The sequence below is a fragment of the Babylonia areolata genome, chromosome 8 (genome assembly GCF_041734735.1).
Source record: "Babylonia areolata isolate BAREFJ2019XMU chromosome 8, ASM4173473v1, whole genome shotgun sequence".
Classification (NCBI taxonomy): domain Eukaryota; kingdom Metazoa; phylum Mollusca; class Gastropoda; order Neogastropoda; family Buccinidae; genus Babylonia; species Babylonia areolata.
Window position 1 is genome coordinate 15565310 of NC_134883.1, and position 14764 is coordinate 15580073.

Genomic DNA, 14764 nt, shown 5'->3' on the forward strand with positions numbered 1-14764 from the left:
CAGGGCGTCAGCGGGATTCGAACCCAGACCCTCGTGGACTCTGTATCGGCAGATGGGGGGGGGGGGGGGGGCGTCTGAACCACTCTGCCAGGTCAACGTTCCAGGAATCACGAGCGAGATGCCAGCCGAGTTTCGCCTCGCATGCAGAAAGATTCAAAGGCAGACAAAACCGAGACGTGAAGAGAACAAACAAAAAACCCCAAAAAACCAAAACGGGCACTTCCCTCATTACCGTGTCGCTAAGTGTGACAGCCACTTTACCCTTCTCGTGTCAGACGTGGGGATATTATTCTCCGCCCCTTCTTCTTCACGATATATTCCCATCCACATTTCCATAAATTTCTTTGGCCTTTTATTCTTCGTCCATCATAAGTGATTTCCATCGGATCGCGCGAAATCTCTCTCTCTCTCTCTCTCTCTCAATATGTCTATCTATATCTAACTATCTATCTATCTATCTATCTATATATATATATATATATATATATATACACACATTATTAAAAAAAAATATGCATATATATATATATACACACATTATATATGTATATGTATGTATTGAAGTTCCATCCTCGATTTGTGAAGATCACACCCCCATCAAGTTTGGCATCACCCAACTCTTCCTCCTCTCCCCTTCCACCCGTCTCCCCTGTCCACCTCCCCCCCTCCCCACAACACTCTCCTTCAACCCGTTACTACCTCCATCCCCAAGCCCCGTCCCCCCCCCCCTCACCCCCCCCCCACACCACCCTCCCTCACCCCCCCGCACCCCCCCCCCCCCCCCCCCCCCCGGCTGCGCCAGTTTCTCCTGCTGATTTATGTTGAATTGATCCGCTCTGTCTTTTCTGCTTTCTTTCCATCTGCGCGTTCAAGCTCCTCGCTTGTTTTTTACCCCTACCCCCCTCTGCCATCCTTTTGGCACTTTTAGAGGTGGTGTGCGTGTTGGGGGGAGGGGGAGTAGGAGGGGGAGTGGAGGGGGAGGGTCAACAATCGATCTCTGGCCCCTCCCAAACTACCCCCTCCCCCCCCCCACCCCCCACTCCCTCCCCTCATCCGAACTGACACTTCCGACCCCTACCCCCATCATCCCATCCCTTCTAACCTCACCCCCCCCCCCTCAATCCATTCCCTACCACCACCACTCCGACCCCCCACTTGCCCCTCTTCCTGTTCCCTCCACCCCCTACCCTCCCTTACTACCACCCCCTCCCTTTAACCCGATTCCAGAGAACTGGCCGCCCAAAGAAGCGTTGACCTGTTTCCCTGACTCAGCTGATCTTCCTTTCCTTTCGCAACAAGCCCAGCTAGCGGCAACGGCACTACCCCTGTCTCTCCCCCACCCCCCTCCTCCATCTCCTCCTCTTCTTCCTCCTCCTCCTCCTCCTCACACCACCCCAACCTCCTCTCTCACCTCCACCCCCTCTTCTCCACCTTCATGACCTCTTTTCGGGTTTAATAATCAGGCAGGGGGCGGGGGGAGTAAAAGGGGGGGGGAGGACATGAGAGGGGGAGGGGGGTAGAGGGCAGCGACCACGCCATGTCTTTTCCCCCCTCTTCTTTTTCTTTATTTATGTTTTTCTTTAAAAAAAAAAAAATCTTTTCTCCTGGACCCAACTGAGTGGTGTGAACGAAAGGAGGAAGAGGAGGAGAAGGAGGAAGAGGAGTAGGAGAAGGAGGAAGAGGAGGAGGAAGAGGAGAAGGAGGAAGAGGGAGGCGAGATGGAACTGAAGGAATTCTGGCTGGAGAGAGAGAGAGGGGAGGGAGGGGGGAGCTCTTTGGTTCTGGCAAACGAGAGGCGAGTGCCATGTGGCGTTTTCAAACCTGTTAGCGCTCTCTTGGGCGTTTCGCGAGTTTATGGATCAATGTTCCTTCATCCAGTAAGTAGACAGGGCAGGGGAGTCACAGAATTTTTAAGTATTAAAAAAAAAGCCCAAAAAACCATGACAATTAAAAGGAGAAAAAAAAAACAACTGCAAAAACATACCGCCAAACGCTGAGCTCAATTTTCCGGTTGTGGGTAAGAAGTTGGAAGAGGGGGGGCGGGGGGGGGGGGGGGGTCGGAGGTGGGTGCTGGTGGATGTGGGGGGAGGACAGAGATTTCCGTTCTTCTCCCCTCCCATCCCATAAAAGACTTTTTTTTTCCTTTCCGTGGAAGATTTAAAATCAGTTTCAAAGGGAAGATCCAAGAAGCGACTTCGATTTTTCACTAAATCGACTGGGATAAAATTTGACAGATAGCTGAAGCGGTCTTGTGAGAGAGGTTTGGTGAGCGGGGGTGGCAAAAGGGAATCTCTTTCTTTCTTTCTCTCTCTCTGTCTCTCTCTCTCTGTCTGTCTCCCCCCCCCCCCTCCCCACCACCCGCTGCCCGTCTCTCTTCTGTTGCTGTTTCTGTTCACTCTCACCCTCTGGGTGTCCGAATGGACCAGTTTCTTTGCTTCATATTCACGCTCCAGTTCATCTGGTCGCGTTCGTCTACATTATTGCCATTGCATCAATATCTTGTCATAACGAATTTTTCGGTGCCAGGCGACAAGATTCGGGCTGCTCCTTCGTCACACCCTGCTCCGTTGACAGAACACGTCGCCCCACTTGCATCCCCCCCCCCCCCCCCCCCCCCCCCGCCCTTTAAAGTAGATTTTCTTTCTTATCAAAGAAAAACAACAATTTTGCCCCCTCCCACCCCCTCCCCCTAATCCTCTCCAGAACCACACCCTCTCATCCTTCGCAACTGACTATCTCCAAAAGTTGGAAAATGAAATTCAGATTCCCGATGACATTGTTGTTGTTTTTTTCTCAGATTTCTATCTCCGAAAGTTGGAAAACGAAATTCAGATTCCCAGACATAGTTCTTTTTCAGTTTACCATCTCCGAAACTTGGAAAATGAAATTCAGATCCAAAAGGCATTGCTCTTTCTCAGTGTACCATCTCCGAAAGTTGGAAAAATGAAATTCAGGTATCTCCAAAAGTTGGAAAATAAAATTCAGATTCTTGAAGACATTGTTCTTTCTTAAGAAATACTGACATTCGCGTATTTCCTTCTTCTTCTTTTTTTCTTTTCTTTTTTTTTGTTTGTTTGTTTTGTTTTTGTTTTGAATATGGAATTCTAGGCGAGGATTCTCCACCCCCACGTGTACGACACAAAATGAAATTCAAACGAATGAAAATATTGTTCGCTGTAAGATTGTCCTCTCTTCCTGTCTTGAAGGAAAACCAGGTCAGCGTTTTCTTCTTTTCTTTTCCGCATTTATCGATTTCCTAAAATCGACAAATGGGTTTTGTTTTTCCTTTGTTTGTTTTCCCCGGTGAATATCAGATTGCAGCCAGTTTTTTTGTTTATTTTGTTTTGTTTTGGTTTGGTTTGGGTTTTTTGTTTGTTTGTTTGTTTTTTGCGGGGTTTTTGTGCTGTTATTTGTTGCTGTTATTTCTATTTCGATGGGGTGGCTTCTTTTTAAGCATTCTGTTACATTGAAACCGGCATTTCTTGGTCCGATTGTGTGTGGGGGGGGTGGGGGTCGGGGAGGTTCTTTTCTTTTTATCGGAGTGTTCTTTTTATCTCATTTCTGAACACAGTGCAGGCACGGACGGGTTTGGAAGATCAATCACAGAGAGAGAGAGAGAGAGAGGGAGAGAGAGAGGGGGGGGAAGAGAGAGAGAGGGAGAGGGGTAGAGAGGGGGGGTGGTGGAGAGGATGTTCAAAATCCCTCCATTGTAATGATTTATTTTGTGTGTGTACTGTGGTTGGGGTCTTACGTGTGTACAATGAGCAAAGTAACTGAAATCACTTCTTCCATCTACTGTTTCATCCTGAGGAGAGGGGAAAATGGGGAAATAATTAAGAATGAAGAATGGAATGGGGGTGGAGGGGTGGGGGGCGAGGAAGAAGAATGAAAGTGCATGCTGAGATCAGTGCTTTTGTTTGTCTGCTTATCCTGAAAGATACACAAACACACACACGCGCACACACAAACACACACACATGCGCGCGCGCGCGCAAACACACACACACGCACGCACGGACACACGCACGCATACACACACACACACACTCGCGCGCGCGCGCACACACAAACAAAAACAATGAAAACAAAAAGCATGCTGAAAGAACCAGTCGAGTTGGAGGGGAGTAGACCTATATGACTCGGAAACAATTGTATCCCTTTGTTGTTGTAGTAGTAGTAGTAGTAGTAGTAGTAGTAGTAGTAGTAGTAGTATTTGTATTTCATTTTATCACAACAGATTTCTCTGTTTGACATGGTTTATGGTGAAACTAGAAGAGTACCATCACACATAGACGCAAAAACAAATGCCATCCGATACTGGCTGCGCCTTTCAAGAATGACAGCTGAAAGGTTGCCAAAGAAAGCCTACCTTATGCTTGTAAATCTAGACAATAACAATAAGAACTGCTGGGTATCAGATATTCGCAACTTACTTGCCATGTATGGATTTGGTTATGTATGGCTAAACGAAGGTGTACAAAATGTAACCTGATTTTTACTTGCCTTTAACTCACTCAGTACGGCCAGTCCTCTCTTCTCCTCTACACAGACCCCTCGGATGTCCAGTGGATGTCTCAATGACCCAACTTTTAGCTTCCGTCGTCAGAATTGTGGTATTCTTTGTCAACATTCACCTCTTCAGTATAAGAGCCTTCCGCTTGCAATATTTTGATGATGGTAATTGGGGTGAAACGCTGTTAACGTCGTCTCTTTCGCCGTTCGTATGGAGAGAGTTAAAGAGCGATTAATTGACTGTTGGAAACAAGCATGGTGTAGTAGGATCCAGGAACACGAGCGATATTCTGTATATAGAAAATTTAAATTTGAATTTTCATTAGAACCGTATTTCCAGTACATTAAGAATAAGGCATTAAGGGACATCTACATCAGATTCAGATTAGGCATGACTGATATAAGAATCCATAAATTTCGCTGTTCCACAAACCTTCCTGTGGACTTACGTTGCCCTTTATGCAAACGACATATTGATGATGAATTTCACTTTCTGTTTAGCTGCCATTCAAATGAAGCAATAAGATCAAAATACCTTCCTCTGAAATTTGCGCAAGATCCAAATAAACAGCAGTTGACAATTCTTAACGACCGTAAATATATGACAGATATTGCTCGATACATTTATCACAGTTTGAAATTTAGATCAACCAGTTAAGTAATTTAGTGTTTATTATCTGTTTATTTCCGTATCTCCTGGGCTGATGGCCACATGTTCTAAAATGTGTAAACGGAAAACCAGTTTGTCCATGTCCATATCCATTTTGTGAACGTCTCAGTGTGTGCGCGTATGTGTGTATCGGAGAGTGTGGAAGAACATTTTACATGTGTTTTGGTGCTTTTGATTTCCCCTTTCCCCCCAGCCCCTGATATGAGCAAGGCTTAAGTCAATAAACCATTTGTCTTGTCTTGTCTTGTCTTGTCTTGTCTTGTCTGTTTGAAATTCGGGCTGCTTCCGAGTGAGAGCGCGTTGTTACACTGCAGCGCCCCCCATTTTATTTGTATTTTTTCCTGCCGAAGTGGATTTTTCTACAGAATTTTTCCAGGAACAATCCTTTTGTTGCCGTGGGTTCTTTTACGTGCGCTAAGTGCATGATGCACACGGGACCTAGGTTTCTCGTCTCATCCGAATGACTAGCGTCCAGACCACCACTCAAGGTCTAGTGGAGGGCGAGAAAAATCGTCGGCTGAGTCGTGATTCGAACCAGCGCGCTCAGTTTCTCTTGCTTCCTAGGCGGACGCGTTACCTCTAGGCCATCACTCCACGTAGTAGTAGTAGTAGTAGTAGTAGTAGTAGAAGCAGTAACAGCAGTAGTAGTAGTAGCAGTGGTAGTTGCAGAACTTTCATTCAACTTCAAGAGAGGAAGTTCAAGGATAGCAAGAGATCTGCACAACTGTTGATAATGATAATGATATAGATACTTATACAGCTCCTTTCCTCGGTCAGAGACCAGGGTCTAAGTGCTTTACAAACACGGGGTCATTTTGCACAACAGGTTGCCTTCCTGGGTAGAGACGACTGACGGCTGCTATTTGGACGCTCATCATTCGTTTCCTGTGTCATTCAATCAGGTTTCAGTCACGCACGCATATACTCATACATACATGTTTGTTTATTTACCCCGCCATGCAGGCAGCCATACTCCGTTTTCTGGGGTGTGCATGCTGGGTATGTTATTGTTTCCACAACCTACCGAACTCTGACATGGATTACAGGATCTTTAACGTACATATTTGATCTTCTGCGTGTGTATACACACAAAGGGGGTTCAGGCACTACTAGGTCTGCACATATGTTGACCTGGGAGATCGGAAAATTCTCCACCCTTTACCAACCAGGCGCCGTTATCGAAATTCGAACCCGGGACCCTCAGATTGAAAGTTCGACAGACTAAAAAAAAAAAACCCCAAAACAACCAACTGTTGGCCAGTAAGATTGGCTGAAGGACGTGGGGAGGGGTGGGTATTGTATCGCATTGCACTGTGGTGCAAAGACCGCCCCCCATCCCCAGCCGCCATCCTATCTGCACCCCGCCACTGCCAGCCCCTTTCTCCTCCTCCCCCCCGCGCCCCCTACCTCCCACACGCATCCATTTTCACAAGCAAAATACGGGATCCCAAACACTATTCTAAAAATACATGGATAGCTCATTGGCCAGGAAAACTGAAGCCAACTGGACGCCATATTGTTTCTCGTATCCGGCCGTCAGTCCGTTGACAAGTCGTCTGCTAACTGGTGGTAGTTTCTGAACTGTAACCATGTATCTTCGATGAAATCGTGTTAAGCTTCCCCCCATGACATGCCAAATGTTGTGTCTTGATTGAAATCTGCCAATGGTTTATCTACCAAAGTTAATACAGGAAAACAGTGCAGTGACATGTTGCGCAAACTTGCAGTGGATACACACAGGAATGTCAGCTTAACAAACGCCGCGAGCAAGTGAAAGCTTGCCGTGAAGCCAGCTGAGCGCTCGGCTACACATTTGAAGTCACCGCTTCGTGCTATACTGGCACGAGAAGCAAAATGGCTGACTGTACACTTCCGCTGGCTTCAGTTAGCAAAGGGGCTCAAAGAAGGCATGCGATATCCATGTATTTTTAGAACAGTGGATCAAACTATTCTTACGCAATGCTAAAAACAAGCAAACACCACCGTCAACAAAAAAATCGTAATACCCCGAATGCTGTTCTTTGCACATGCAGTAATTGCTTTCGTTTCGAAAACAAATGTCCTGGCTGGAAAACATGCCAATGATTCTTGATTGTCTCTATGCCTTCCCGTCTGATCGTCCCACTCACGTGTTTTCTCTTACTTGTCGGCATAAAGCCATTTTGCATTCTCTCTCTCTCTCTCTCTCTCTCTCTCTTTCTCTCTCTCTCTCTCTCTCCTTCTGATTGCACATTTGCTCACCTGTTAACCTGTGTCTGCGTCAACTTCTCTCTCTCTCTCTCTCTCTCTCTCTCTCTCCCCTAATTGTATTTGCGCTTGCACCGTCTGATTTGCTGTCCTATCAATGTATCCCTATTGATTTTTATTTATGTGAACGCCGCACTAAACGTTCGTTCCCTGTGTCTGTGTATGTCTCTGTCATGGTATGTTTATGTGTCTCTCCGCTTCTCCTCCTCCTCGCTCATTCTGTTCTGTTTTTTCCCCCCAATTATTATTTTGTTTGCTGCCCGAGTTTCCTTAGGGAACTGTCGACCAATTTGTTTCCGTTTCTGTGTGTGTCTGCCATAATTATGTGCAATCTGTATGCTTGTACCCTTTAAGTATATAATTTGTTCTTGAGCGTTCTTATAATTATGTCTAGATGCCGACCTACAAAAGTCTACCACTGTATTTTTGTTATTTGCACATCTGCTGATGACCCCCCCAGTTTTCATTCATTTATTCTTGTTACGACCATACTAGGCTCTTCCGTCCGAGCAATGCAACTGGCTCCAGCTGAGCCCTAGACACAGTGAATAGAAATTCTCCCACCCCTACCCCCTCTCCCACCGATGCAGTCGTTAAATAGCGCTGGACACTACCGCATAGTTCTCACATGGTGAATACGAACCAAACATCTCCACGAACAAGTTAGAAACTGTCCCCGATCCGTTTGTTTGGCGAGTTGAATAAGGGTTCTTCTTCTTCTTTCTCTCCTTCAGTTGCTTAGAGAGATTGTCTTTGTTTCTTTTCTCTTTCAATTTTCATCCTCTCTCTCTCTCTCTCTCTCTCTCTCTCTCTCTCTCTCTCTCTCTCTCTCTCTCTCATAATATCTCATTTCCAATCTCAATCTCTTTATCTTTTCTTTTCTATAACTTTCATTTTGGGGGACAGAGAGAACGAACCTCTTAAAAAAAAAAAGATTATAAAGAGAGTGAGAAAGAGAGAGAGCGATAGAGAGGGACAGAAGGATATAGAGGGAGGGAGGGATTGAGAGAAGGAGAGGGAAAGAGAGAGAGAGAGAAGTAGGGGGAAGCAGAGAAAGAGAAGAGAGAGAGACAGAGAGAGAGGAAGAGGGAGAGAGAGAGGAAGAGACAGAGGGAGAGACAGAGAGAGAGAGGAGAGAGAGAGAGAGGAGAGAGAGAAAGAGAGAGGAACGAAGTGAGGGGGAGACGGGGGAAGGGGGTGGTGGTGGTGAAGAAGGAGGTCAACATTAATTGATCATCCTAACTCCGGCTCCTGACCCACTTGATTGCGGTGGGGTTTGAAATCCGTCGGCTTCAAAATTATTATTAAAAAAAAAAAGAAAAAGAAAAAAACAACAACAGTGGCTCGTTCCCTCCCACCACCCTTCTCTTCCACCACCCCCACTCCACCCTCCATTTCCTTCACCTTTTGCTCTCGCCTCTCTCTCTCTCTCTCTGTCTCTGTCTCTGTGTCTCCGTCTCTCTGTGCTGTGTAGCGCATACTATGACCTATAATTATGTAGCATTGTGCAGCACAGACCCTGTTTCCTGGCAGGGACAAGCGCGCCAGTGCTTATTCATTATCCTCGAAAATAAAGAATGTTGTCTTTGTCTTGTCACGACTTGTATTGTCTTGTCTCCCTCTGTGTCTGTCTCTGTGTCTTGTCTCTGTGTATCTCTCTCCCCCCATCCCCCCTCTCTCTCCCCCCATCCCCCCTCTCTCTCCCCCATCCCCTCTCTGTCCCCTCCCTCTGTGTCTGTCTGTGTGCCTCTCTCCCCTCTCTTCCCCCCATCCCCTCTCTCCCCTCTCTCCCCCCCATCCCCTCTCTCCCTCCCATCCCCTCTCTGTTCTCTCCCTCTCTGTCCCCTCCCTCTGTGCCTGTCTCTGTGTGCCTCTCTCCCCCTCTCTCCCCCCCCCATCCCCTCTCTGTCCCCTCCCTCTGTGTCTGTCTCTGTGTGCCTCTCTCCCCTCTCTCCCCCCCCATCCCCTCTCCCCCCCCCATCCCCTCTGTTCTCTCCCTCTCTGTCCCTCCCTCTGTGTCTGTCTCTGTGTGCCTCTCTCCCCTCTCCCCCACCCATCCCCTCTCCCCCCCCATCCCCTCTCTCCCCCCCCATCCCCTCTCTCCCCTCTCCCCCCCCCCCCATCCCCTCTCTCCCTCCCATCCCCACTCTGTTCTCTCCCTCTCTGTCCCCTCCCTCTGTGTCTGTCTCTGTGTGCCTCTCTCCCCTCTCTCTCCCCCATGCCCTCTCTCTCTCCCCCCCCCATCCCCTCTCTGTCTCTCCTCTCTGTCCCTCCCTCTGTGTCTGTCTCTGTGTGCCTCTCTCCCTCTCTCCTCCCCCCCATGCCCTCTCTCTCCCCCCCCCATCCCCTCTCTGTTCTCTCCCTCTCTGTCCCCTCCCTCTGTGTCTGTCTCTGTGTGCCTCTCTCCCCTCTCCCCCCCCCCCATCCCCTCTCTCTTCCCCATCCCCTCTCTCTCCCTCTCTGTCCCCTCCCTCTGTGTCTGTCTCTGTGTGCCTCTCTCCCCTCTCCTCCCCCCCCATCCCCTCTCTGTCCCCTCCCTCTGTGTCTGTCTGTGTGCCTCTCTCCCCTCTCTCCCCCCCCATCCCCTCTCCCCCCCCCATCCCCTCTGTCTCTCCCTCTCTGTCCCCTCCCTCTGTGTCTGTCTCTGTGTGCCTCTCTCCCCTCTCTCCCCCACCCATCCCCTCTCCCCCCCCTCCCCTCTCTCCCCCCCCATCCCCTCTCTCCCCTCTCTCCCCCCCCATCCCCTCTCTCCCTCCCATCCCCACTCTGTTCTCTCCCTCTCTGTCCCCTCCCTCTGTGTCTGTCTCTGTGTGCCTCTCTCCCCTCTCTCTCCCCCATGCCCTCTCTCTCTCCCCCCCCATCCCCTCTCTGTTCTCTCCCTCTCTGTCCCCTCCCTCTGTGTCTGTCTCTGTGTGCCTCTCTCCCCTCTCTCTCCCCCCATGCCCTCTCTCTCCCCCTCCATCCCCTCTCTGTTCTCTCCCTCTCTGTCCCCTCCCTCTGTGTCTGTCTCTGTGTGCCTCTCTCCCCTCTCCCCCCCCCCATCCCCTCTCTCTTCCCCATCCCCTCTCTCTCCCTCTCTGTCCCCTCCCTCTGTGTCTGTCTCTGTGTGCCTCTCTCCCCTCTCTCTCCGCCCCCCATCCCCTCTCTCCCCCCCCATCCCCTCTCTCCCCCCCATCCCCTCTGTCCCCTCCCTCTGTGTCTGTCTCTCCCGCCTCCCCTCTCTGTCCCCCCACTCTGTGTCTCTGCCCCCATCTCCTCTTTGCCACCCCCTCCCTCCCCCCTCTCCGTCTCCCTCTCTGTGGCTGTGTGCCTCCCTTCCCCCCTCCCTATCTCCCCTTCTCTCTCCCCTCCCCCCCTCTGTCTGTCTCTGCCTCTTCCCCCTCTCCCTCTCTGACCCCCCCCCCCCCCCTCTGTGTCTGTGTGCCTCTCCTCCCATCCCCTCTCTCTCCTCCCCCTCTACCTCTGTGTCTGTCTCTGTGTGCCTTTCTCCCCCACCTCGCCACTCTCCCTCTCTCCCCTTCCCCCCCTCTCTCCCCCCTCTTCCTCTGTCTCCGTGTGCCCAACCCCTCTCTCCATTCCTCTCTCTCTCTCTCTCTCTCTCTGGGACCCTCTCCTCTTGAAACTCTGTCCCTTTTGCTGTCCTAGTTTTTCCATCCCCCCTTGTCTTTCTTTCACATTGCCCCCCACATTCCCTTTCTTTTCCTATCTTTCTTTCTCTTTCTCCGTCACCACTCGTTCACAACCCGACTTCCTCTTTCTGTTGTTCCCCGTTTTCGTCACCATCGTCTCTCTCTCTCTCTCTCTCTCATTGCTTAATTCAGTTCCCTCCTGCCCTCCCCCCTCTATCTCGACCTGCTTTCTTTCTCTCTCTCTCCTCTCCCTCCCCCCACCCCTCTTTCTCTCAACCTGCTTTCTCTCTCTCTCTCTCTTGGCCTGCTTTCTTTCTCTGTTTTCGTCAAGCTCTCTCTCTCTCTGTCTCTGTCTCTGTCTCTCTCTGCCTCCTCTCTCTCTGCCACCACCTCTCTCTCCCTCTCTCTGTGTGCAATAGAATGTGTAGGAGGCATAGGGTGAATGAATGCACATGCGCGCGCTCGTGCGCGTGTGTGTATTATAATTATTACGTGTTCCTCCCTCGCTCTCTCTCCCTCTCTCTCTCCCTCCCTCCCTCTCTCCCCCTCCTCTCTCTCCTTCCCTCTCTCTCCCCCCTCTCTCTCCTACCTGTCTCTCTCTCTCCCTCCCCCCTCTTTCTCTCCCTCTCTCCGTCCCTTTCTCTTTTCATCTCTCTCTCTCTCTCCCTGTCTCTCTCCATCCCCCTCTCTCTCCTCCTCTCTCTCTGTCTCCCTCCTCTCACTCTCCTCCTCGCTCTCTCTCTCTCTCTCTCCCTTCCCCCCCTCTCTCTCTGCCCCCCTCTCTCTCTTTCTTTCTCCCTTTCTCTCTTCCTCTCTCCTTCCCCCTTCTCTCTCCTTCCCTCTCTCTCCCCCACCCCCTTTCTCCCTCTTCCTGTCTCTCTCCCTCTTCCCCCCTCTCTCTCCCCCTCTCCCTCCTCCTGCCTGTCTCTCTCCCTCCCCCCTCTTTCTCTCCCCCTCACTCTCCCTCCCTCTCTCTTTCCCTTTCTCTTTTCCCCTCTCTCTCCCTGTCTCTCTCCTCCTCCTCTCTGTCTCCTCCCTTTCACTCTCCCCCTCGCTCTCTCTCCCTTTCCTCCTCTCTGCCCCCCCCCCCCCCTCTCTCTCCCCTCTTTCTGTCCTTCTTTCTACCCCTTCCTCTCTCCCCCTCTCTCTCTCTCTCCTTCCTCCTTTTCCCTTCCTCTCCGCTCTATGTAACACTCTGCTCCCTCTTCTTTCATCCTTCACTTTTGTGTTTAGTTTTCAAAACACAACATTGTATTTTCTTCCTTCTTCCTTCTTCTTCTTCCTCCTTCTCCTATTCTTCCTCCTCCTCCTCAGCTTCCTCCTCTTCCAGTTGGTTTGTCCGGCCTTCACCGATGGCCTGATTCGGCGTCACCTCTGGAAATAGCTGGGAGGAGGAGGAGGAGGAGGAGGAGGAGGAGGAAAATTGGACGGGACGAGAGAGAGTATAGTGGCGGTGATGGAGAGCAGGAGGAGGAGGAGGAGGGGAGGGAGGATAGTGGAAGATTGGGGACGGAGAGAGAGCAGGGTGGGGCAGGGGAGTAAGGAGAGGAGGAGGAGGAGGAGGAAGAGGGTGAGGAGTGGGGGATTGGGGGGGGGGAAGGGGACTGTGGGTAGGGGACAGGGTGTGGTGGGGGATGGGGGAGGGGAGTGGAAGGGAGGGGTGAGAGAGGACAGTAGTAGAGTGGCAGCATCGCCTTGGCTGGCTGCTAGCAGCTCGCCCTGCTGCTTTACTGCTGCTGCTGCTGCTGGTGATGTGTGTGTGTGTGTGTGTGTGTGTGTGTGTGTGTGCGGGCCATTGTGGTGTTGCTTGCCCGATGATGGTGATCGAAGTGGGAGTGGTGGTTGTAGGAGGCAGGCTGCGGGGGGTGGGGGTGGGGGGGTGGGGGGCTGGAAGGGGTTGGGGGGGGCTGGGGGGGGGGGAGGGGGAGAGGTGTGCAGGGAAGGGCGGGGCCTGGGGGTAGGCTGGAAGGTGGAAGAAGGGGGAGTATGATGGTGGTGGTGGTGGTGGTGGTCTCACTGTACTGACGGAGCCAGTTTGTGTGTGTGTGTGTGTGTGCGCGTGTGGGAACGGGAGTGGGGTGAGGTGGGGATTGGGGTGGGGGGTGGGGGGTGGGGGAACAGGCGAGAGGGGGTGGGAAGGAGGGAGAGGTGGGTTTGGAGGTGGTGAAGGGGTGGGGCAGCGGTGTGTGTGTGTGTGTGTTTGTGCGTGTGTGTGTGAGGGGTGGGGTGGATTGTTGGGGGCGGAGAAGTTTGTTGGGAGGAGGAGGAGGTGGGGGGGGGGGCGGCAGAATGAGGCTGGACTGTGTGTGGGTTGGGTTGGGGGGGGGGGGGGGGGGGGGGCTGGGGAGAGGGGGGGGAGTGGTGGTTCTCCTTGCGTCAGCTGAATTCGCTGATTAACATTTTCCTGAGCCAAGCGACTATTTTTGCTCTCAGGGATGTACTGTTACTATGGTGAGGAGGGGGCACCGGTCTGCAGTGCCCGGCGGGAGGAGCAAGGAAGGAGAGGGGAGGGGGAGGAGGGGTAGGTGTGGGGGGGGAGGTGGTGCTTTGGTAGCCGTGGTGGTTGGTGGCGGTGGTGGTGGTGATGTGTAAGAGAGTGTGTGTGTGTGTGTGTGTGTGTGTGTGTGTGTGTGTGTGTGTATGTCCTCGAACCTTTCCCCGTTCTTTTTCTTCCTCCCCCCTCCCTCCCTCCCTTCCTTTCTTCCGTCCGTCCGTCCTTCCTTCTTTCTTTCTGACTTCCTTCTCATTGTATGTGTCACTCTGTATTTGTCAGTCTGTCTGTCGGTCTGTTTCCCTCCCTGTCTCAATTCCCCCCCCCCCCCCCCCCCCCCCCCCCCCCCCCCCCCCCCCCCCCCCCCCCCCCCCCCGCCGACTCTCTCTCTCTCTCTCTGTGATCAGAAGCTTCCACCACTCCTTCCCTTCTTTTCTTCCACCTTTCTGTATCTCTCTTCTTTACCTGTCTCCTTGTATCATCTCTCGATCTGTCTTTCCCTCTCTCTCTCTCTCTCTCTTTTCTGAGAACAAGCATTGAACTCGCCCCACCACCCTCATCTCTCGTCTCTCTCTCCCCCCTCTTTCATCCGCCCCCTCTCTCTGTGTGTTCCCCTCCTCCCCTCCTCCTTTTCCAGCCCCCCTCTCTCTCTCTCCGTTTCCCCCTACACCCCCCCTCTCTTTCGCACTCCTCCCCATTGTAATGATAATAGATATTTTCCAGACGACTGGACACGCTCGGTTCTCATTCCGTTACTAAAAGAAAGGTGATGCAACTAACCCAGATAACTACCGAGGTATTTTACTACTAAACAGCATCAGCAAAGTGTTCGCTTCAATTTTAAATAGTCGACTGTACAAATGGGCAGAAAGCGAGGAAAAAATTATGTGTAGAAGAAGCAAGTAAATCTTATTTGACAATCGATCACATTTTTTTTTCTGTAGTAACAATGATTCATAAAAACGTGAATAACAGTCGTAAGGGTAAATTACATGTAGCATTCATCGATTGCATGAAAGCCTTCGATACGGTCAACCGAGAGAGTCTTTGGAACGTGCTCGAAAAGGTCAAGACATCAACGAAAATGCTTAATTTAAAGTCTTAACTCCCGAGAGCAAGGTTTCGGTTCTAGCTCCGCCCCTTTTCTCTGCATTCAAATTTTGTATTACGTGTAGCTGACACATTTTGTACTTTCCAAAGTCAATTCAGGTCTAG

At 51.0% G+C, this 14764-nt stretch overlaps 1 protein-coding gene across 8 annotated transcripts in view; it reads right to left on the reverse strand.

Annotated features, from left to right (window-relative positions):
* The window catches only part of LOC143284569 (uncharacterized), a 440969-nt gene that overhangs the window by 81223 nt on the left and 344982 nt on the right, over positions 1-14764 (reverse strand). The gene's annotated exons all lie outside the window — the stretch shown is intronic.